This window comes from Astatotilapia calliptera, chromosome 6 (assembly GCF_964374335.1).
Source record: "Astatotilapia calliptera chromosome 6, fAstCal68.1, whole genome shotgun sequence".
Lineage (NCBI taxonomy): Eukaryota > Metazoa > Chordata > Actinopteri > Cichliformes > Cichlidae > Astatotilapia > Astatotilapia calliptera.
The window spans coordinates 10131974-10156913 of NC_137427.1; the positions used below are offsets into that span (position 1 = coordinate 10131974).

Here is a 24940-nt window from a genome sequence, read left to right on the forward strand (position 1 = left end):
AAATATGAACAAGTGGAGCTATAAAGAGTGAAATCCAACTTTGTTACATCCTGCCTTTGAGATAAAACAGTGCTGAGAGGATTTATAGTTGCATAACTGTAGAAAAATTGTCAATCCACATTAAGTACTTTATCCACAGTAATTAAATCTTTTGTCTTTAAGTTATGATTTCTTAGAAACATAGTTCAGATGTCTTTAATAATCTCTTTACAAAAAACAAATTTGTCTAGCATTAAGGTCAGTTTTTATATTTTTGAATAAAATTATGTTTTTATTAGTTATTTGTCCATGCATTACTTAAAACCTTTGTTGAAAACATTCAACAAAAGAGAAGCAAGTGAGTAAGAAAGGGGAAGAACCCCATAACTAGTAGCCCCCACTATACAGGCAAAAATACTGAGCAGGTGCATATCACATGTACCTGAGCTGCTCAGCCATAGAAACCCATGCCAAGAAGCTCCTGTTGCACAGTTTTTGAACAGCTGTTAATGCCAGAGGAGGTCTGGAGCACTGCAGTTATTGAGTCAGCTGAGTGTTGGACATTTTAACATACTATGTGCCTCACAGAGACACTGCTCTGTAACTTTACATAGAATGATTCTTTGTGACTGAGGTGCTGTGGTTCCTAAGAGTTTCCACTTTGCAATAATATCCCTTACAGGCAGAGATGGGCAGATCTGATTACTTTTTTCAAGTAACGAGTAAAGTAAGGGATTACTATTGCAAAAACGGTAATTAGATTACCGTTACTTTCCAGTAGGAACGCTGCGTTACTGCGTTACTAAACCGTGATTTTTTTTGGGAGAATGTCTCATGACAGTGATGTAAGCGAGTGCGATGTTCGTGACAACAGCTGTGTGCAGATCAACAATGGATAATATATCGAGTGCGGGAGAGAGTATGAGCATGTAGCGTTTAAAGCGTGGAAGTACTGACCTTACTTTGAGTTTGATTCCATAAAAAGTGACAAAAACATTAGTGTCCATTGTGCGTGGGAAGAAAACTTCTTTTTACAGCGAAAAAAACCCTAAACAAGCTCCGAGTGCGCAACGAGGTAATGGGAAATTCACAGAGAAACTCGCGGATTCTTCCACTGACCGCTGCGGTACACCTACACCAGGGCAAAACTTCGCCTGCCCTACTCCTGCTTTACAGGTGAAAATAGAACAACAGGACCGCTGAGTCTTTTACTTTATTTATGTTCTGCTGTGTTTTACTTGCATCTATTTGAAAGAGTGAGTGTAAACACAAAAAATATTTTATTTTATGTGCTGGAATGTGCAGAAAATAGGTTTAAATGTTAAACAAATTTCTTCAAGTCACAGAATGTTGCATATAATTAATTGTTGCTTGATGCATAAAGTTAAAAGATTAAAACTAATAAAAAAAGTTTTAAAAAGAGACTTTTCCATTTGATTACATTTTGTATGATGGATTATGCAGAAAAAGTAGAATTGGGCTGAAAGATCTATCACTTTATTACCTATTCAGGTTGTAAATTGTGATTATAAAAAGTAACTAAGTAACTAAGTAACTAAGTAATTAATTACTTTTGAAAATGAGTAATCAGTAAAGTAACGGGATTACTTTTTTGGGGAAGTAATCAGTAATTAGTTACTGATTACTTTTTTCAAGTAACTTCACCAACACTGCTTACAGGTGATCCTGGAATATCTAAGAAGCAAGAAATTTCATGAACTGACATGTTGTAGTGGTGTCATCTTTTACAGCACCACCAGAGGTAGCAAGAGTACAGAAAATCTGTACTTAAGTAGAAGTACAGATACTACTATTGAAAAATATTTCAGTAAAATTCGACCGTGTTCCTTCTTTTGGTTTTCTATTAGCTGCTTCATCAGTGAGGCTGGTCAATGGTGAGAACCACTGCTCTGGCAGAGTGGAGGTCTTCAATGATGGACAGTGGGGCACAGTGTGTGATGATTCCTGGGACCTGAATGATGCTAAAGTGGTGTGCAGACAGCTGGGCTGTGGAAGCGCTCGTTCAGCACTACAAAATGCAACTTTTGGACAGGGCAGCGGACCCATCTGGTTGGATGATGTCGCATGCTCAGGCGACGAATCAAAGCTCTCTGAGTGTCAACACAGAGGGTTTGGATCTCATAACTGTGCCCACTCTGAGGATGCTGGTGTCGTCTGTGAAGGTAAATATGAACAAGTGGAGCTATAAAGAGTGAAATCCAACTTTGTTACATCCTGCCTTTGAGATAAAACAGTGCTGAGAGGATTTATAGTTGCATAACTGTAGAAAAATTGTCAATCCACATTAAGTACTTTATCCACAGTAATTAAATCTTTTGTCTTTAAGTTATGATTTCTTAGAAACATAGTTCAGATGTCTTTAATAATGTCTTTACAATTAAAAATTTGTCTAGCATTAAGGTCAGTTTTTATGTTTTTGAATAAAATTCAGTTTTTATTGGTTATTTGTCCATGCATTACTTAAACCTTTGTTGAAAACATTCAACAAAGGAGAAGCAAATGAGTAAGAAAGGGGAAGAACCCCATAACTAGTAGCCCCCACTATACAGGCAAAAATACTGGGCAGGTGCCCAGATCTACAGGAGCTGCTCAGCCATAGAAACCCATGCCAAGAAGCTCCTGTTGCACAGTTTTTGCACAGCTGTTAATGCCAGAGGAGGTCTGGAGCACTGCAGTTATTGAGTCAGCTGAGTGTTGGACATTTTAACATACTATGTGCCTCACAGAGACACTGCTCTGTAACTTTACATAGAATGATTCTTTGTGACTGAGCTGCTGTGGTTCCTAAGAGTTTCCACTTTGCAATAATATCACTTACAGGTGATCCTGGAATATCTAAGAAGCAAGAAATGTCATGAACTGACATGTTGTAGTGGTGTCATCTTTTACAGCACCACCAGAGGTAGCAAGAGTACAGAAATTCTGTACTTAAGTAGAAGTACAGATACTACTATTGAAAAATACTCCAATAAAATTTACAGTGTTCCTTCTTTTGGTTTTCTATTAGCTCCTTCGTCAGTGAGGCTGATCAATGGTGAGAACCGCTGCTCTGGCAGAGTGGAGGTCTTCAATGATGGACAGTGGGGCACAGTGTGTGATGATTCCTGGGACCTGAATGATGCCAATGTGGTGTGCAGACAGCTGGGCTGTGGAAGCGCTTATTCAGCACTACAAAATGCAGCTTTTGGACAGGGCAGCGGACCCATCTGGTTGGATGATGTAGCATGTTTTGGAAATGAATCATCAATAACTGACTGCAGACACAACGGGCTTGGAGTCCACAACTGTCGTCATTATGACGATGCCAGCATCATCTGTGACGGTAAATTTTATTCATATTTCAGGAATGCTCCCCTTCTTACTGCTGACATCTAACTGATGAGAAAAATATTCTCATTTGTTGTTTTTAATTCAACTTTTAAATATAAAGTTGTTGTGCAGCACATGGAGTCAAATGCAAAGTAAAAGATGAGTCTGTGCTCAGAGCCTGAATTGAGTTTGATTCCCAGTAAGAAAACAATAATATTGAGATGTACTAACGAGAGCTAATACTCATTAATGCTGATGGAAGTGCAGACCAAGTTTGTCTTTTGAGTTCACAGACACTTTTCTTTCAGTCCAACCAGGAATCAACAGCACTGGAGTCGAGGGCGAGGTTCGCCTGGTTAATAGAAACAGCTCCTGCTCTGGCAGGGTGGAGATCTTCCACAGTGGACAGTGGGGGACGGTGTGTGACGATAACTGGGGCCTGGTGGATGCTCAGGTGGTGTGTAAACAGCTGGGCTGTGGCAGGGTCATCTCAGCACCAACAAATGCACAATTTGGACAGGGCAGCGGACCCATCTGGTTGGACGATGTCACATGCATAGGCACCGAATCAAAGATCTCTGAGTGCCGCCATGGAGGGTTTGGATCTCATGACTGTGGTCACTCTGAGGATGCTGGTGTCGTCTGTGAAGGTAAATATGAACACGTGGAGCTAAAGAAAAATCCAACTTTATTACTGCCTGCCTTTGAGATAAGATTTAACTAAGATGATTTGTAGTTACATACTTTATCCACACAGCGATTTTTTCTCATAGTCATGAATTAAGAGAACATTTTAAATTAAAGATAAACTTACTATGACAATATTTCCATGAATCCACAGACACTGCCCCAAGAACTATTTAATTAGTGTTAAGATTCAATATTGAGGAAGGGTACAAGAGGTGATCGAAGAATAACCACACCGATCCGGCCGGGTGAAGTCAAACGATGATTTTAATGAATACACGCGTGGGAGGACACTCTGTACGCAGACAGCCAGTAGTCCTTGACTCAATCAAAGCATGAACAGATATTTTATAGCATCAGGGTTTGTTTACTGACGCCCCTTCATACGTCACAGACACATTTTATACATAGATCAAATCAAAACCACAACGACTTTTGACACAGTTTAAAAGAACAATTGTCTCCTATCTTCACAACAGGTGCTTCCTGTCACTGCCGGATGCTCGCAGCAGTTCTGCGACAAACTCTTGTTGCAACATCAGCAAAACATGATTAAACTTTCACCTATAAATGATTCTCTAACTGAGTGTGTGTGTGTCACGACCTCACATGCTCTTTCTCAATTCACCTGTTGCACTTCTGACCTTTTACCAGACCAGAAGCTCACTGAGACTATGTGTATGTCTTCTACTAAATAAATGTTTTAATCAAGAACCTCTACTAAACATAATAACTGTGTGCATAAGCATCTTAAAGCCTTCTTAAAGCTATCTGTTACATTGTTAAAGCAATGATCATACTGTTGCTTAAAATAACTTCCTGCTTGTGCAAACTCTCTGCAAGCCTGTTTCCTGTCAGCCTGTGACTTTTAGCCTTTCTGAAAGACACACACTGTTCTACCCCTGAATGCAATATCCATGCTGCAAATTATATTATTAATGCAATGACAATTATTTACCAATAGCAGTAAAATAATTTCCCTCCTCGACACTCCCCCTTTTGACCTCTGGAAAACCAGAGGTCACAATACATTGTGTCCTCACGCAGACCCTTCTCTGGTGGTCTCGAACCTCGAGATCTCCAGGATCCTCGCCCCTCCTGTGGTCTTCTGCAAAGGAAACAAAACACCTTTTCTTGCATCTCCCTAACTTATCCTATCTGAGACTCTTTAATCAAAAGCCTGATCCTAATTATCTTCTTAACTTATTGACTTGTATTTATGTATACTCTTCAACGTTACTCATCCCTTTAAAACTCTTTGAGCCCTGCTTTCACGTCCGGTTGCTCGCTCTATTTTCCCTTATCTGATCATCAACATCCTGTGCACAAATTGTCGCTGCTGCAAGTTCCTCTACTCTAAAAGAAAACAACCACTTTAATCAATTAAGTTTAAGCATATAAGCAATTACTCCTGTATACATTTTATCATAGGTAAATGCTGCCTTGAAACAACTCCTATGTGTTAACTTCATTTTAACCTCACATTTCCTATGTTATCACCTGTTTCGGTATAGCCTTTTTATTTCATTTTGCTCCCTTTAATGTAACAATACCTCCTAATTCTAGTTTATCAGACTTAACCAAAATATATGCTTTCCTTCCTCTTTGGTCCTTCTTTAAGTTCAGTTAAAAGCTAAATGAATTTAAGGCCTTTTGCCTGGAATCAATACTGTCATGTGTGTTTCTTAACTCTGTGTCTGTAAGCGTGTGCAATCCTTCATGAACTCATATTATCCTCACAGTAGATTGGCTAATCATAGCGCTAGCCAAAGGCTCGTGACCCTCCAGAGACAAATTTGAGCCACAACTCCTTTAAAAGCACAAAATGCAATATGTATAAAAATCATTTCTACATAGAAGCTCCCCCTTTATCCTAAAGATAAACCTATGTAATATCTGTATGTGTAAGCCTACATTATAACCACTTCTTCTAAAAATCAAAAAATCAAACCTGTTCTACTCCTTCAACCCTCACTAATTTTCCCTCTAAGATTTATTCACAGCTTTGAAAAACCGGCATTGTATCTTCTAAACAGGATTCAGTTCTGTCATGGTCCTGGGCCATGTTGGCCCAGTATTCTTGGTTCCTTGTATTTTCGCTCCTTATTTAGGCCAGGTTTTCTGAGGTGTCCTATTGTGGTGTTCCCTAAGTGTTTTTTCCCTTTGTGGCTCTTACCCCCTTGTGCCCCTCTGTGTATTTATGAGCTCTCGTCTCTCTTTGTGTTTATTCCATGTTTCCCCCCAGCCTGTTATGTCTGTGTTCTCCCCGTGCTTTCTCTCCTCCTGTCTGAACCTCTGTGTACTTCCTGTTTTACTTTGACAGTCTCTCGTCAGTATGCGTAATGTTGTGTTCACTCCTGCCCTGTCTCGTTATGTTTATCAGTGTCACCTGTGTTTCCCACCTGTGTGTAATCTCCCTATGTTCTCTGGGTGTATTTCCCCGGACCTCCCTGCATCCTCGTTTCTGGTTTGTTTTATTAGCTTACCCAGTTTAGGTTTCCGGTTTCTTGTTTTTCCACCAGTGCTGTTTTGTGCCCACCGTTGTAAATAAATATTCACCTGCACCAGAGCTGCCGCCTTTTGGGTCCTTTTCTACAACTCCACACGGCTTGCCTCGCAAACCGTGACAAGTTCACTTTTAATCCTTTAACCTTAACTTAAAAATAACAGTTTCAGTTTTACCATATCCAAATGATCAAAAACCCAAAAGGTCCTAAAATGATCCTAAATTATTAAACAATTAAATTATTAAACCCTAAACCCCCCTTTATCTTGATACATTTCATGTGTCAAGATACTATACAAAACTTAAAAATGCTCAGTTTCCCCACTCATGATCCAATCTGTGTCATAAAAATAAACTTAAAACAGAACAGTTATCAGTCATGTGTTTCTTCAATTAATGGTGACTGAGTCACATCAAAAATATTTCCCCTTTAGCATTTGGCCTTCTCCCAACAATATACTATAATCCCATAATCTAACCCTAGTCAACAAAACAAAACAGAAATTTTCTCTGGTAAAAACAAATTGTTTGTCCACATTAATTCATCCTCACTCACATTCAGTCACACATTCACTCACATGCAGTCACACATTCACTCACATCCAGTCACACCATGTATTTGCTGATAGTGGAGCTTCCCGCAGGATCAGATACTCCACCCTCAGCAAAATGAGCTCCGTCATTTTTTATTTTCCATAGGAAAATATTTCTTTATGCTTTTGGACTGGATTGACTCGCATAAAATCCTTTTTACAGGGACTTACGACCTTGATCAGTCCCCACAGGTAGCTTTCTCCTCAGCCAATTGTAATCTGGGAAGCCCCCTTATATTTGCTCCTCCCAAGAGTTTTCAGCGCCGTTATTCACTGTTGCAGGCCTGCTTAAAACAGAAATGAAAAATAGAGCTGATTGTTAGCTCATAAAAACAAAACAAAATCACCTGACAGGTTGTCTTTAAGTGCACTGTTACAAAATAATGGGCCCAATTTTAGACATGTCCATGTTTCCTAAAACTCCCTCTATTAAAAACAAAAATAACAACAACAACCTACCTGACAGAATCAACCCATCACCACAACAACCTTAAACACACAAATCTTGCCACCACATAATTTCACCTCCTCAATACACCAAAAGTCTCATTAAAACCACTCAATTTGCACACAAAAATCACCCCCTTACGACATCATATAATCACTAAACTATAAATTTCCTACCCCAATCTGCACTTCTCGTCTCTGCTATGCTTCCTCTTCCTGAAAGTCACAGTCACACACACACTCAGGAAGTTCTTTCGTCACCACACACTCCAGCTAATTTGCATACTGAATCATCTCTCAAGAAGCTGTAACAACAGAAACATATGTTTAAACATTCCCAACTCATAAAATCATTTTATTTCTTCCAACAGTGATCACTAGTGTTGATCACTCAGTACGAGAGCACTCCTAAGTCACTCTTTTTTTTAAAACTACTTTAATCCCTTTTTTTGTTTTCATAACTCCCTTTGTCATATGGCTTATTCTATTCCTCAATTACAAACTCAAATGTATTTTATTAAGCATTCACACCCTTGTATCATTCATACAAAATAGCAAGCTGTTCTTCATTGCCTATGTTTGTGTTCTTAGCCAGGTTTAATCAGTGTCTATGCATTAAACTCCATGAGCTTGTCTTGTCTTTATAAGTTTAATGCATTTCCTGTTTGTGTGTGTGAATTTGCATATGGTGCTTTTACAGTGTGTCAGACTCCTTCATAATTTTGCCTTTAAACAGTCAATTTTCTCCTCCCCAACTTTACTAACCCAAATTCTGATTTCCTACCTTAAATAGCAGCATTCCTTGTCCTCAGCCAGAAGGTAGGGCTCCACTTGCCACTTTCCACCTCCACCCTAGCCCAGCGGTCTTACCCGTCAGGTCCGAGAGTATTCGTGACTGTGCCTGCCTTAGGTTGTCCCAGGGTTTCGAGGTGGGATCTTACCCGTCATGGGCTATCCAGCCTTCCATACTCGCCTGATACGGGGCCCAAGTGGGCAGGGGAGGGAACACACTGGCTCTGGGAATTAAAGGAATGTAAGCTGCTTCCTTCATTGCATCTTATGTTAAACTATCTCTATAATAAGCTATCTCAATTCTGACTCCTTCCTAGAATAATTTCACATATGGCACTTTGTGTATGTGTGTTTTCTATTCATTAATGTAATTGTCAGTTATTTTCTCTCCCGGTCAGGGAACCACATTATTTTCTCTCTTCATTTTATTTTCTTTTGTTTGTTTGTGACGTTCTACTTTAGTTCTACTAAACCTTGATGTAAAAAACAATACTCCCTTATTTCATGCACACACTCTGCATTTTGCCTACACACACACTTCTCTCTCAGACTTCCCCTGTTCACACATCACCTTATATGGGCATGCAAACTTCCTGTCACCCACACCATTTCCTGTTACACACACACCGCCCGCAGCTGCTCAGAGCAGCTCAAGCTGCTTTGCTGTGTCTCCAGGCTAATCAAACTTATTTTGTATTTACAATCTACAAACCCTCTGTAATTCTACTAACTTTTGACCTAAAATGTAGCATCATTCACACAATGATTTCATAATCCTCTCACACACACCTTTTAAATAAACTAAACTCTTATAACATCACTCATGTCTCTCTCAAATTAAAAACACTTTCAAACTTTAAAACGTCCTACTTTACATCACCCAAGAAATACCTCTCACACCTTCATTCATCATTCAAAACCTTCTAGTCACCGCATTCACACTTAAACTGTGACTAGAGTTGAAGAATATAACTCAAAACACAATTTCCTAAGAGTATTTTAGACATGCTTGTCATAATCAAAAAAGCAAGTAAAAAACAAACAAACAAAAAATTGAAACCTCCATTAATTCTCACCGCACACACAAGAAATTGAAAAAATAAAACCCACCAGCAACTAATGCTGGAGAACAGTTACTACTGAAAGTGATGTGTTAGTCTTAAGTATATACAGTGCACTCAATATATTTATATATCTACATCCAAACTCCGTCAATTACTCTACATCCACTACGGCAACTCAAAACTTTATTTATAGTCCTCTAATAAACATAAATGGCATTTCAAACACACACTCAACAATGTTTGCAGCAGTATTTGTAAAACCAACTGTGGCTTAAACAGTTCACTGCTTACTCATTTGCATTTTCACTCACACACACACCTCCAAAAATAGCAGCAGGCAGTCAGTGCATTACTGACTCGACACACAGAGATCTCTCACACCAAATTTTATTATTCTATATTACAACAACGTCTTATATTTACAACTACTGTCAGATCTGTCAGCTTTAGCGCCTAACCAATTTCGACAAATTTAAAATAACCGCCCAGCGGATAAACTCCCCGAGTTTTTTGCGACCAATTAACCAGTATCAAGACTTTAACTGTTTCTGGCCTCATTTCTAAAATCCCTAACTCAATTTAAAAGCGTCAACCAACCCAAACTTTACCTGAAGCTCTATTTTTGGCATTTCACAGCCAAGGCTTACCTCGAAGTGTTAAGTTAAAGTTACACGCCCGAAGTCCAACTTCTCCTGTCCAAAAAAGCGCAGATACCGTTGCAAACGGTAAGGATACTAACTCCTAGCTATTTTGGAGGTTCCCAAGTTCTCCCCGGTTGCCAACCGTACTAACCCTATTCGCCGATAGGTCAGGGCCAAGCGTCCTCGGCCAGGAGGGAGCATTACCTCCGAGAACTGCGCTTCCTAGCAGACTCGAACTGCCGTTCTAGAATAATTTATAATACTTTTAAACAACAATCAACACCCGAAACAAGTGTATAACTGAGGCAGGTGCAACCTAGTGGCCAATTTGACCGCTCAGGTCCACTCTTATGACCAAATTTGGACTCTAACCAACACAATAACCAATTCCCTACCAACTACTTGAGACTCTAACTCAATTTCTTTGGGACTTCAACCCATTATTTAAACTTTTCTTATCAGACTCTTAACTACTTTCATTTCTTCTTAGCAGAACTCTAACTGCATCAACTCATGAGATTTTCATCAAAATCAAAACAGACATCCACCAGTAACTTCAGTGAGTAGACTTAAATTTTATCATGTCCAATTTGGCACACTTTGGAAATAATTCAACAGGTAGTGCCTTACCTTTTGGATAAGCCGTCTTATGCCCACTCACTTAGACCACTGGAATTCACGTCTGCCCGTCAGACCACCCAAGACCCCGGATTTCTCCGTCCAAACCTCCAACTCTCCTTCCCCAATAACCGGACGAAGCCCCCAAATGTTAAGATTCAATATTGAGGAAGGGTACAAGAGGTGATCGAAGAATAACCACACCGATCCGGCCGGGTGAAGTCAAACGATGATTTTAATGAATACACGCGTGGGAGGACACTCTGTACGCAGACAGCCAGTAGTCCTTGACTCAATCAAAGCATGAACAGATATTTTATAGCATCAGGGTTTGTTTACTGACGCCCCTTCATACGTCACAGACACATTTTATACATAGATCAAATCAAAACCACAACGACTTTTGACACAGTTTAAAAGAACAATTGTCTCCTATCTTCACAACAGGTGCTTCCTGTCACTGCCGGATGCTCGCAGCAGTTCTGCGACAAACTCTTGTTGCAACATCAGCAAAACATGATTAAACTTTCACCTATAAATGATTCTCTAACTGAGTGTGTGTGTGTCACGACCTCACATGCTCTTTCTCAATTCACCTGTTGCACTTCTGACCTTTTACCAGACCAGAAGCTCACTGAGACTATGTGTATGTCTTCTACTAAATAAATGTTTTAATCAAGAACCTCTACTAAACATAATAACTGTGTGCATAAGCATCTTAAAGCCTTCTTAAAGCTATCTGTTACATTGTTAAAGCAATGATCATACTGTTGCTTAAAATAACTTCCTGCTTGTGCAAACTCTCTGCAAGCCTGTTTCCTGTCAGCCTGTGACTTTTAGCCTTTCTGAAAGACACACACTGTTCTACCCCTGAATGCAATATCCATGCTGCAAATTATATTATTAATGCAATGACAATTATTTACCAATAGCAGTAAAATAATTTCCCTCCTCGACATTAGCAACAAATTATAAATAACTTCTAAATAAAAAGTTGTCACCTGTCAACCATTGCAAGACAGAGGACGAAGCTGATTATGTTGTTTTCATATTGTTCTAATAAGTCCACCTTTCACCTTTCTGAAGTACTCCCATAGACAGTGTTCCTTCTCTTGGTTTTCCATTAGCTGCTGTATCAGTGAGGCTGGTCAACGGTGAGAACCGCTGCTCTGGCAGAGTGGAGGTCTTCATTGATGGACATTGGGGCACAGTGTGTCATGATTCCTGGGACCGGAATGATGCCAACGTGGTGTGCAGACAGCTGGGCTGTGGCAGGGTCCTCGGATCACCACCACACGCATATTATGGAGAGGGCAGGGGACTCATCTGGTTGGATGATGTAGGTTGTTTTGGAAATGAATCATCAATAACTGACTGCAGACACAACGGACTTGGAATCCACGATTGTCTTCACCGTCATGATGCCAATGCTATATGTGAAAGTAAGTTAAAGTTCTCAAATATTGTTGAAATAATACACTTACAATGTTATACTATGATGATGGTTTGTGCAGGTACTCATCTTGGCTTCATTTGGTATTTTCTGTTTCATCTACTTTTATTTTTTATTAGTGACCTCATGTCTTTTTCTTTAGTCCGGCAGCCTCCACTCCAGCCTTCACAATTAATTTGTGGCCATGGTGAAATCCAAGTAGGTCTGCATATGGGCAACATGTCATCCTCCGGTTTGAACTCATTCTCGGGCAACCTGGCTTCCAGCAACTGTTCCTGGGTCAGAGTCCATGATGATATTATTTGGTATGAAGTGGAGGCTCGGGAAGGTGCCTGTGGGAATCTCCTGGAGGTGAAGACTTTTGTTTCTTTCTGTCGTTTAACTAGCCCAACAAAACACACTGCTGTCATAATTTGGAACAAATAGTGATTATCTTTAAGCCGAGTAGGTTCTGATCATTGCAGAGTGATATTTACCCGATGATCTCATAATTGTGTCAGCTGTAGCACATGCTCTTCCATTTTGTCTTCAGATCAACTCTTTTATGTAGACCTCATACACAATCTGTTCTGTGTACAAACATAGTGCATCAAGTCAGTGAACTGCTATGCCTTTTTGAATCTGTTCATGATTGCTGTACTTAAGACTGTGTTGTTGGCCAGAAAATGTTTGTTTGTTTTTTTTTATCCAAGGAGAAAAAAGTGAGCAACAGCAGTCAGAGACTAAGAATTCACAGTCTCAAACCGTGTGGACATGTCTCTGGTGATTAGACTTTCTCTAGGTGACATGATTTATGAACTGACTGAAAATGTCATCATTTGTCTTTCAGATCAACAGCACACATGTCATCTACTCCAACACTTTATTCATCTACCCACTGGATAATTTGTCTTTCATTCTTCCTTTGAGTCTTCCCTTCTCCTGTGCTTATCCCCTGGACACAGATACCAGTCTGAATGTAGCTATCGTGCCACACAAGTAAGTTCTTCTAATTTAACTGCAGCATCACTTAGTATATGTAGCTCTACAATGCAAGGCTTTTATGTGCATAATTGTGTAGTTATCACCCCACTTTTTCAATTATTCTGTTACCAAACTGTGGTAAGATCTTGATTACATTGTGTGTTTCTTTTAAACGTTCATGGTAGAGTAAACATGCATTGCTGTAAGCTGTTTGCAATTTGACATGACCACTCCAGTTAAAACATGGCTGCCTAGTTATAGTTTAAAGATATGCTTTGTAATTACGCATTGCAGAATTTATCTGTTTATCTATTAGAATTTTTTTAGTCCCACACTAACTTTCTCAAGCAGCTGTGCCTTTTCTTTTTCAACTGTCAATGTGAATAAAATTTTTATTGATATTGCTTCACTACAATACTGACCTCTTTGGGTCAGAACATTTTAATTGTTGATAGGATTTTAGTAATGCAATTTTTTAAATTGTGTTTAAACAAAGGTACAAGAACTCTTGAAACCCTGGACTTTTTAGTCTTTAATTTGAATGCCTGTAAATAAGAAGTTAGTCTTCTCGATAAGGTCATTAAGATATGATGGGGCCTCATTATTTAAGACCTTGTATGTGAGGAGCAGGATTTTGAAATAGAAGAAAACAATCCTACGTATTTTTTTAATATGTGCACTGAAGAATATGTCCTGGTGAAAAATCACTCCAAGGTTCCTCACAGTGTTATTGGAGGCTAAGGTAATGCCATCCAGAATAACAATCTGGTTATATACTATATTTCTCAGATTTTCAGGGCTGAGTACAATAACCTCAGTTTTACCTGAATTTAGAAGCAGAAAATTGGAGGTCATCTGGGATTTATGTCTTTAAGACATTCCTGCAGTTGAACTAATTTGTGTGTTATCTGCATAGCAGTGAAAATGTATGCAATGCCTTCTGCTCATACTGCCTAAGGGAAGCATGTATAATGTAAACAGAATTGGTCCTAGCACTGAACCTTGTGGAACTCCATAATTAACCTCATTGTGTGAGGAAGACTCCATTTACATGAAAAAACTGGAGTCTATTAGATAGATATGATACAAACCACTGCAGCGCAGTACCTGTAATACCTACAGCATGTTCTAATCACTCTAATAGAATAGTATGGTTGACAGTATCAAACGCTGCACTGAGGTCTAGCAGGACAAGCACAGAGATGAGTCCACTGTCAGAAGCCATAAGAAGATCATTTGTAACCTTCACTAAAGCTGTTTCTGTGCTGTGATGATCTCTAAAACCTGGCTGAAACTCTTCAAATAAGCCATTCCTTATTCTATTAATGGCAGGACTTCTTTGAGCAGTCTTGCAGGAATGGGGTCTACAAGACACGTTGGAGGAAAAGACTAAAAAAATATCAATGGTACTGAAAGTAGCTGTACATAACGTTACATCTGTGAGATGATTATGAGCAATCTTTTCTCTAATGGTTATAATTTTATTTGTGAAGAAGTTAATGAAATCATTAGTAGTTAAAGGCATGGTTGGCTCAACAGTGCTCTGACTTTTTGTCAGCCTGGCTACGACTCATCTGCTTTAGGCTAGAAACTCTGTTTTTTACAGGAGCTACAGTATCCAGAGTCGTACGTAGTGAGGAGGTAAAATTATTAACAAGATAATCGACCTCTGTTGACATAGCATTCAGGTAGCCGCTCTGCTCTGTGTTGGCACAGGGCGTTGAAGATGATAACAGTGGGTGGATTATATTCTTAAATTCAGTTACAGCACTTTCAGACAAGAGAGACATCTAATCCCTGATGCTGTGTAATCAATTATTGTAAATGTAAATGTTATCAGGAAATGATCAGACAGGAGAGGGTTTTCAGGATACACTGATAAATGTTCAGTTTCTATGCCATATGTTAAAACAAGATCTAGAGTGTGATTAAAGTGGTGGGTGGGTTCTTTTTCATTTTTTGAGAGAAGTCAATTGAGTCTAATAACAGATTAAATGCTGTGTTGAGGCTGTCATTTTTAGCATCTAAATGGATGTTAAAATCACTCACAATAATGGTTTTATCTGAGCTGAGAACTAAATCAGATAAAAACTCTGTGTGAGGCCCAGGTGGACAATAGATGATAACAAGTAAGACTGGTTTCTGAGTTTTACAGCTGGGGTGGACAAGGTTAAGCATCAGGCTTTCAAATGAATTAAAGGTCTGTCTTGGTCTTTGGTTAATTAATAGGCTGGTGTGAAAAATTGCTGCCACACCGCCCCCTCGGCCTGTGCTTTGAGGTTTCTGATAGTTAGTATGACTCGGGGAGTTGATGCATTTAAGCTAACATAATCATCCTGCTGCAACCAGGTTTCTGTAAGGCAGAGTAAATCGATTTGTTGATCAATTATGAAATTATATGCTAAAATTAGAGAGACTCAATGTTTAATATTCCACATTTCACTTGTTTCTCTTCTTTGTGTTTTTTATGTCTGGGGTTTGGGGAAGATAATGGGAGGAGAGAAGCTGCATAGCAAAATGGGTATGGTTCGGATCTAGCCCACACAATGTGCTTACACATGGCCCACATACTGCAAAGAATGACGGCCCTTTGCTGGCCCATGTGTGGATTACCTCTGACAAACCTGGTCTGGGCCACCAAAGGGCTGTCATTCTTTGCGGTATGTGGGCTATATGTAAGTTGTGTGCAGCCACGGGCCAGTTGCAGACACACTGCTGGCCTAGAACAGTTTCAGCTTTGGCCCCAGATGTCAGCCAAATGTGTACCTTAATTAAGCCATGTAATAACAACATGCATAATAGTGCAAAAGTAACATGACAAAACTCTGTTCAGACAGCGAATGGACTGATTATTATATAGCATTTTTCAACTCTCCCAGATTACTCAAAGTGCTCTATACAACATGCCACATTCACCCAACCACACACTTCCTCTTAATTGAGTGCTTTCTAACTACATTCATACACATTCACACTCTTGACATGCAGACTGGAGAAGCCAGGGATCGAATTACTAACCTTCCGATCAATAGGTGACCTGCTCTACCGCCTGAGCTACAGCCACGCACTGGCAAAGATGAGTAAACTGTTACTAGGTTTTGGATAAAGTGTAAACTCACAAACCTGTCAAACCTCCATTTAAAACGTTGGCTACCATAGCAGTATAGTATTGCAACATGGAATTTGGGTCTTCTAACGAAAATAGTAAAATAGGAACATAAAGAGTGCATCATTGCCAGACCTGGCCCACATCTTGTTAACATACTCCCTGCCATAACACCTGATGCTGGATCCCGGCCAGACCTGTTTGCTATGTGGGAAGACTGCAACTTCTGGTCTCAACTCTAGATAGTGACATTTTGGGGTGTTTACCGGTAATACATTTGGCCAGATTTCTAGAAATGAGAGCTGCTCCATCTAAAGTGGGATGGATTACATCTCTCCTAACAAGACCAAAAAGTTTCCCAATTATTTGTAAAGCCCACATCGGTTTTTTGGACACCACTCAGACAGACAGCAATTTAAGGAGAATATGCGGCTAAACATGTCACTCCTGGTCTGATTGGGAGAAAACTAGAGCCCGACACTGTTTTGGCAAAGTTACTCACCGATTCAATTAATTTATTTTAATGACTTATGATTGACATAACCGGGGATCATTACTGCCAACTTGAATTAGAGGATTTCATTAAAGAAAAACATAAATATCTAGAACTTTTCAGAGTTCATAATTCTCAACAAGCTAATAAAACAATAAATAAACAAAGCTTACTTTCCAGTCAGAGAAGGGAGATTTGTCAGTTAACACAACAAGAACACATTTACTTGAATAAACTTCTATTGTAAAATTTAGATCAGCTGTATGGTCTGTTATTTAAACAATTCTTTTTCACTATTACTAAGCACACAAAGCACTTTTACACTACAAGCCAAATTAATTTGTTCAAGTACTTGAGTCTATGCACTTGAAGCACTTTTTATCGGCACATGCTCACATACACACATCTCCAACATATGGTCTGGAAGAGCTGGGGATTGAACCATCAGACTTCTGATTTAGAGATGTCCACTCCGGAGCACAGTGGGCATAAAGACATAAAGTGAAAACAAAGCAAACAAACTGAAGGCCTCCACTTACACAAACCAGGAAAAAGACAGAATAGCAGCAAGTAGTGTCTGAGAGATCATTGCATTATATAATTTTCTTTCCTTTTTTTCAGGTTGTCTGGAGGCATTTCAGGCTCAAGTCCGAAAGCTCGAGCCTTCATGTCTCTATTCCTCAACTCCGACTACACTGAGTCTTATCCACCAGGCCAAGTCTTCCTCCCAGTGGGTTCACCTCTGTACGTGGGCGTCTCTGTGGAGGACACAGACCCAGTTTTGGCAGCTGTTCTGGAGGACTGCTACGCCACTCACTCACCAAACCCTGATGATCCCACACAATATCCTCTCATCCAGAACAAGTATGTGCATCTCTCCAACCTCACCAATGCTTTGTGAGATACAGTGAATTGTGTGGACCCTGCTGATCTCCTCCCTCCTGTCTCACAGGTGTCCCACTAACCGCCTAAAGGTGTCAATAGTTGAAAGCGGCTCGTCCCTCCGAGCTCGTTTCTCTGCTCTGCTCTTCCTGCTCCAGGGTCAATACAGAGACATATATCTTCACTGCAGCCTCAGCCTGTGCAAAAAGGGGACCTCCAGCTGTGTAGCAGTGAGTTCCACATTTCACTTTAGCAGTACTCCATAATCCAAAATGGTTTCTCTGGTTTTAATCCTATATCTTTATTCTCATCGCCTCTCTCCTTGTAGTCATGCACAAGTAGGACACGCCGCTCTGTTTCCAACTCAGCTTCTATGAATCCCATCACCATTGGACCGATCACTTGTGAGTATGAATACAAATTTAGATTCAATACTAATGTTTAATGATCGGTCTCAAATCAATAACCACCATTTCTTCTTTTTCTATTAGGGAATAAGTCACCTGCATGAACTCATAATATCCAAGTATATCGCAAGGACATTCTATGAGGGCATATTCATTTTTTTAAATCCTTTTTTCAAATTCATTAAATATTCATATTTAAATAATAAATATTAATGCTGTGATATTGTACAATTTAATCAATAATAAAAATCAAGATGCATGTACTTTCTTTTGTATTTGTTTTTGTTTTCTTATTTGTATAAAAAATTGTTTGAATTATTGAACTATTATTATTACTATGTTCACAACTATTTTTCTTTATTACTGGGACTAAGACCATCTGTTTCAAAAAAACACTGGGCTCCTCTCTGGGTCTAATAACCAAACCAGTTATAAAGTTTCACAGCATAAAAGGTGAAAAATATGATGAAAAACAACTGCTTGATAATCTGTCATTAAATGTAGTATGTGTCTCAATGGAGGATTTGAATGACTTTGGTTAACTGATAACTTTTCCTCTGGCGTCACCATGAGGCTGTCATTTGTACTACATGATGAAATTCAGGTCCGTAAGGTTTTGGTCAATGACTGTTTCAGTGATCCTCTGTACACTACAAGAGTGAATTTTCTAGATGTGAGTGAAGTGCAGATTCCAGCTTGAATTCAAGAGATTTTTACAAAAGTACCTCATTAACATCTTGACTTAAAAACATATATACCTATGAGCAAGATAACAAAGAGTTCACGAGTAGTCAAATAAAGGAGGAGTATGATCCAGAGTATACCACATCACCAGGTAATGTCATGGCCTTAGCATGTATGGTTAAGAATAGAAACAAGTTACTAGTGTTTAGTGATTATGTGACTCCTGGTGACGTGTACACCACTGTACTTTCTGCTCAGATTAAGCAAAATACTGCAAGAATTTCTCAAGGCAACGAAATAGGATATTCTTCAATAGACACGTCAGTCACCTGATCTGAAACCTAGTAGACCATGGTTTACATTTACCGAAGAAAGCCTGAAGCATTTGGTGATGTCAATGGGTTCTAAACTACAGGCAGTGATTGACAGCCTGTAGGCAAGGATCCTCTTGCATAATTAAAGTTATGTTGGTTTTTCCGGTTAATTTTGAAGTCAAAGCAAATCTTAGCAAAATCCAGACAGATAAGTTATAAAAGACTCACCCACTACACCCAAAATAAAGCCCAACACCATTTTTACACAGGGCTCTAAACATACTTTTTGTTTGGCCATTTTTACCGTGGAAGTCTGTGGGGACTGATTTGTTTTTCAAGCCATCCTGAAGTTACTCCAGGAACTACAATTTTTGGTATTTCCGTGTTGGCTCAATTTTTAGCCCTCGATTACAATGCAAAACAGTTATCAGATAATAGCTAGACCAAGTTTTCATGCAGTGACAATGTTCATGAGATATCACCTTCATACCGATACAGTACTAACACTAGAACTGTGCTTACTGTTTTAACAGTGCTGAACTAGTCTTACTAGCCAGTTTGATGTCACCCAGTTGTTAGTATGATCCTATTCTATCCTATCCTACACAACAGGACCATCCTATAGTATGGTCCTATTGCAAACACTCGAGGTGAGCATTTTTGCCACTTCCAACTTAGTGATTTGAAAGTGGATATGATGAGTGATGTGTGGGTGAGTACTGTGAAAATACACACCCAGGGAGCCGATCTTGTATAATCCTGTCAGACTTTTTGAGTGACCATCATTTGCAATTCAAACAGACTTAATTTTAAGTTCAGTATGACTGGAAAGTATCAATTAAGCTCATAAACTCATTGGGAAAGTGTTTACTGAGGTCACAGATTAAGTGAGCCCTGGACCATTTTCCCATGTTTTCTATACAAGTCTTTCTGAAACCACATGAGTCGCCCCCTGGTGGTATTAAAAAGAAGGCAAAGGTTAGCACACTTTCACCTTGGCTTGGCTTTTCAGATCTGGAAGTTATGTCCGTCTTTCATGCTATTGTGTAGGCACCAAAGTAAAAATCCCTGAATTACGCCCTGCTGTTGCTACACTGGATGTCTCCAACAAAACACTAGATTTGTGTTCAGTGAGTCATTTACCCTCACTTATTTTATTTTCACGTATTTTATTGTAGATATGGCTATCACAGTGGTGGACGTTAAGTGATGTGATAAATGTTGTGGCTGAAGGTCACAGGATACCCTCGAGATCTGCTCTCTAGGAAACTAATAATAATGGTTAATGTTTTCAGGGGCGTGTCTCCGAGTTTACTTTTTGATTGACGGGTCTAGAGTCCAATCCAGTACCTCATTGGCGCAGCGGGGGCGGGGCACTGACCAGTGGACGATGTTTCCCCTCTCGGGTTTAGTTTGGAGCCGTTAGGGATAAATTGCCTCTCGCTCGGTGGTGGCAGTTTATAAGAAACAGCCTTCAACGTGTCTTTACCGATAGCCGTCGCCATGTCTAACAACAATGCCAACAACAACTTAGTTATCGCCCAGAGAGCCGTGAAGCAGCTCCGGTTCGAGGCCAGTATCCGGAGGATCAAGGTACGAACGAACCCCTGCTACACTCACACACAAACACGGAAGATTGAGCTGTTCTTGCTGCTGAATGGCGGAGACCGACCGTAGAAGTGACGCTGTGTCCGTAGATTCAACAAAGTTGTCCACACTAAGTTACACTTAAGACTCACAGATTGCTTTCTGGTAGTTTAAATCGCAGCTACAAGCGAACAAGTTTCTTCTGCTTATTAGTTTGTTTTAGAAAGTCGCTCTAAAGTGTCAGGAGAAGTGACCCGTTTATGGAATTTCTGAAAGTTAAACCTCCCTGGGTTGATTATTTTAAGGAGACTGTGAGCATAATCTGTCAGAGATACACAGCAGACACACCCGTTCGTGTATGGAACTGTTCCTTGCAAATGTTATGCAAAAAAAATGAGCCAGTTAGTCATGTAAATGAGAGAGTGGGAGGTACAAAGGGTTGTAGCAGGAATCACAAATACTCTGTTTTTGTTTTCATGATCCCCCACCCAATACACACACACACTCACTCGTGTGTCTGGCTCTGCAGGTGTCCCAGGCTGCCGCAGATCTGAAAAACTTCTGTATGCAAAACGCCTCCAAGGATCCTCTCCTGATGGGCGTCCCCTCCAGTGATAATCCCTTCAGACCCCCCAAGTCCTGCTCCCTGTTCTGAGGTAGGCTTGCTTGCTCCTTCATGGAGGTTTCATTTGGTGGGGGTATAAAACTGTATATTTAATTAAACTAGGGCGGAAAAAAAATGCAGGGTTTTAACTGGGTCATAATGGACATTTTTCAGAATCAGAATTTGATTCTGATTCTGAAAAATATCCATTATGACCCAGTTAAAACCCTGCATTTTGGGGGGCATTTATAATGGACATTTTTAGGGGGTTAATGCATATATGGGTCACACACAGTTGAAGTAGATGGTATCAAATAATGTAGTGTTACCTTAAAGTACATTCCTGATATTTGATTTAAAAAAAAAAAAAAAAAAAAAGTAAATAAAATTAGTTGTAGTTTAAAATTGTCAAGCGGTGCATCGCTCCTCTGCTCAAGGAATGCATTTTATACATGTCGAGCTATCTTGCTAACACATCTGTTTTGGAGGAAGGTTCAGAGCCTTTACAACAACATCACAAGGAAGCTGTGTGGTAAAGTCACAGCAGCGCAAATTGCATGCATTACATTGCCACCGGAATTTGCATGGATTCAGTTGGTGACTCCAAAAATGCATAAATGTGTTTCTATGTGTCGCCTTCATGCAAAGCTTGTTTTACGCTGCTTGACCTGAAGCTCACAGGCTAGAGCACCTTTCCGGTCAGTGAACTTAATTTAGCCCACAGACACTATAAAGGTAACTGGGGAAAATATAAAATCAAATCTACAATTACAGACAGTGAGTTTGGTGTCACGTGGATGGGAGCGATGTGACTCTGTCTCTTTGAATTTGGAGATTTTTGGCTGAGACTCACACAGAGTGACTTACAAGCCCAAATGTGATGAGTTGAAAGTATGGATGACTTTCAGGGTCTGCTTGGGATTAAAACAGTTTTAACTTTGGTAATATCTCTTAGTTGGAGAAGGCATGACTGTCTAAACAAAGCTCTGAGTCAAACATCACATCCAGATTGGTAGCAGAGTCCTCAATGTAGGAGAACCGGTTTCCATGATTGTTTTCCAAGCTACAGGTCAGGTTTGTGGAAATGAACAAAAGGACCTCAGATTTGGAATCACTGAACCAAAGTTTTGTGACATCAAATATCTAACTTCATAGAGACCAGTCTTAGCGGCATCCAATGTCGCAACTTTGGGCACGTGATTGAAAACCTTTTTTTTTTTTTTTTTTTTTTCTCCCACAGCCCTGTTTGTTCTTTTCCATGTTATCAAAAACAGCTTTAATTTTACAGTTTTAGTTTACATACACACACAAAAATATTAACTAAAGCTTAAACTAACTTAATTAAAGCTTTAATTACAAACATGAAGGACTCTAGCTTTTCATGCTAGGAGTTACTGAGGTTAGCTGCCTTCAGCCTGCAGCAAAGTTTACAAGAAATCTGATGAATTTAAAGATGCCACAGTAAACAGTGGCATCTCACTGTTTATCCTGTGCCTGTATGGGATTTCTGCAAGTAGTCAGTCATCCTGATGGTGTGCATGTATTTGGACTAGTTTTAATTTATTCTAAATAAAAGAAAGGCTGGAGATCAGGCGGGTTGATTAAGGCTGTGAGGGTTTTCATTGTAATTATGATTGTAATTACAATTGTAATTGTTTTCAGGCTTTTAGTCGAGATAAAAGAGGCTAGTTGGGCTGGTCGTATTATACGCACGTGCCCCTAAATATGCTTCACAGTCCAAATTTTTCTATTGTTGGTAAAAGTGAATTGATCATGCTGTTGACTGTGAAGGTTCTCAGTCATCCAGGTCATCGTAGTCAAAGGAGCTTGCAAAGAAAAGCGTCTGGACTTCTTTAAGTTGCTTGAAGACGTTTCACCTCTCATCCGAGAAGCTTCTTCAGTTCTAAGGTCAAATGGTGGAGAGTCCCAGATATAAACCTAGTGGGAGTATCCCCCACAGAGAGGGACAAAAGGACCCCCTGATGATCCTCTAATCGCCTGAGCCAAGGTGTGAAACTGGGTGTGGGTCCCAATCAGCCAGAGTTTCGGGTGAGTTCATTGTGAAACCTGGCCCCACCTTATCATGCGAATTCCTGAGATCAGATGGCCCAGGATGTGAGTGGGCGTTAAGGCGTCTGGGAAGGGATCTCAAATCATGCTGTTGAGCACTACTACAAACACTAGGGTTGCTCCACCCAGCCTTTGGGGCAAATAGGCTAGAATATAAACAGACTATAAACAGGCCGGGGTGGCTTTTTTTTACTCGTCCTCGCCCTTCAAAAGATTTTTGTATTTGCATATAGTTGTGTGTCATCAGCATAACAGTGGAAATTAACAGTATATTTACACATTATCTGACCCTACAGAAGCAAATGGAAAGAGAATAAAAATGGGACAAAAAAACACATTAAGTTCAGTTTTATTTCTTTATCGACACGTGAGTACATCCATTTAAGTGTATACTATCCATCAGTCTTCTTAACAAATTTATTCTGTTTAGGGTCATGAGTGGGGCCTATTGTAGCTGTGGACAGGTCACCAGTTTATCACAGCACTAATGCAAAGATGTTCATGCCTGGAGCCAGCCAATGCAGGCACAGAGAGAACATGTAGACTCTATACAGGAGAGCCCCAGCAGGTCAACGGATTAAAACCCCAAATATTTTCGCTGTGAATTGATGGCGCCAGCTGCTGCACCATTGTGCTGACCCATTTATTTTTATTACAAACATCCAAAAAACATCCATAGAACCATTGTTTTACTGAAATGTTATCATTTGCCACCATATTTTCTCAAACTTATTAATGTTTTACACAAATGACAATGTCGGCATTGCTTTTCCCACAGTTTCTCCAGCACTAAGAATATAAACCCAGTACAGCTATACTGGAGTTTTCACTTGTCTGTTAAGGTTGGGTGGAGTTTTCCAGGAAATTACATCAGATTGCCAAGCTGCATGTGCTACTAAGAGCACATGAAATACTTTTACTTTTCACCACAGGAAAAGGCCAAGTGTTGATAATACTTGTAATGATGCCCCTATTTTATTTACCTGTTCCAGTAAGGCTACAGTACAAACCACCCAGAACATTACTCCCACACTCAATGCTGTTACACTGTCATTATTTTTAATTATTTTTGGTATCTACACAAAGCATGATTAAGCATTCAGTAATATTATTGCACTTCCAAGCTTCTTAAACCTAAACCTAATTCTAACTTTAAACCTAAAAACTTTAAAACATAGGTGGAGTAGTTCCCTGTTAAATATGTGAATTAATTAAGTCACTAATTTTAATATGAAATTTAAAACCAAAGTTAAGTGCTTTTCAATGGAGGCAAATGGACTATGTAGTCTTCAAAAATGTGCAGAACCAGCAGTGACAAAACTGAAAACACAAAATACAAAAAAACAAACCCATAATCAGTGTTGGGAAGGTTACTTTTAAAATGTATTCCATTACAGAATACAGAATACATGCCCCAAAATGTATTCTGTAACGTATTCCGTTACGTTACTCAATGACAGTAACGTATTCTGAATACTTTGGATTACTTAATATATTATCATGCTTTTTACAACAACGTGAATGTACTATTGCTGTGTGATTTATTACTATTACTGAAGGTCCGCGACTCCGAACTGTAGTAAAGGGACCTCAGACTAATACGGCGGGGTCCGTGTCAGCTCGTAGCCGAAAAATAGCTTTACTTTGTTGTGTGGGTCAACTTTTCTTGCGAGACACAGAGAGAGGTGTCGAAAGGCTGCTCCAACGGAACTTATTGTTT

At 39.6% G+C, this 24940-nt stretch overlaps 1 pseudogene across 1 annotated transcript in view; it reads left to right on the forward strand.

Moving 5' to 3' along the window:
* LOC113023794 (scavenger receptor cysteine-rich domain-containing protein DMBT1-like) overlaps positions 1-18225 on the forward strand; it is a 41000-nt pseudogene extending 22775 nt beyond the window's left edge. The window contains exons 18-27 of the transcript XR_013909369.1: positions 1848-2162; positions 3008-3322; positions 3618-3959; positions 11785-12099; positions 12253-12461; positions 12940-13088; positions 17294-17536; positions 17625-17784; positions 17883-17958; positions 18046-18225. The product of XR_013909369.1 is annotated as a scavenger receptor cysteine-rich domain-containing protein DMBT1-like (transcript). The remainder of the gene's footprint in view (positions 1-1847; positions 2163-3007; positions 3323-3617; positions 3960-11784; positions 12100-12252; positions 12462-12939; positions 13089-17293; positions 17537-17624; positions 17785-17882; positions 17959-18045) is intronic.
* Positions 18226-24940: the final 6715 nt, after the last annotated feature.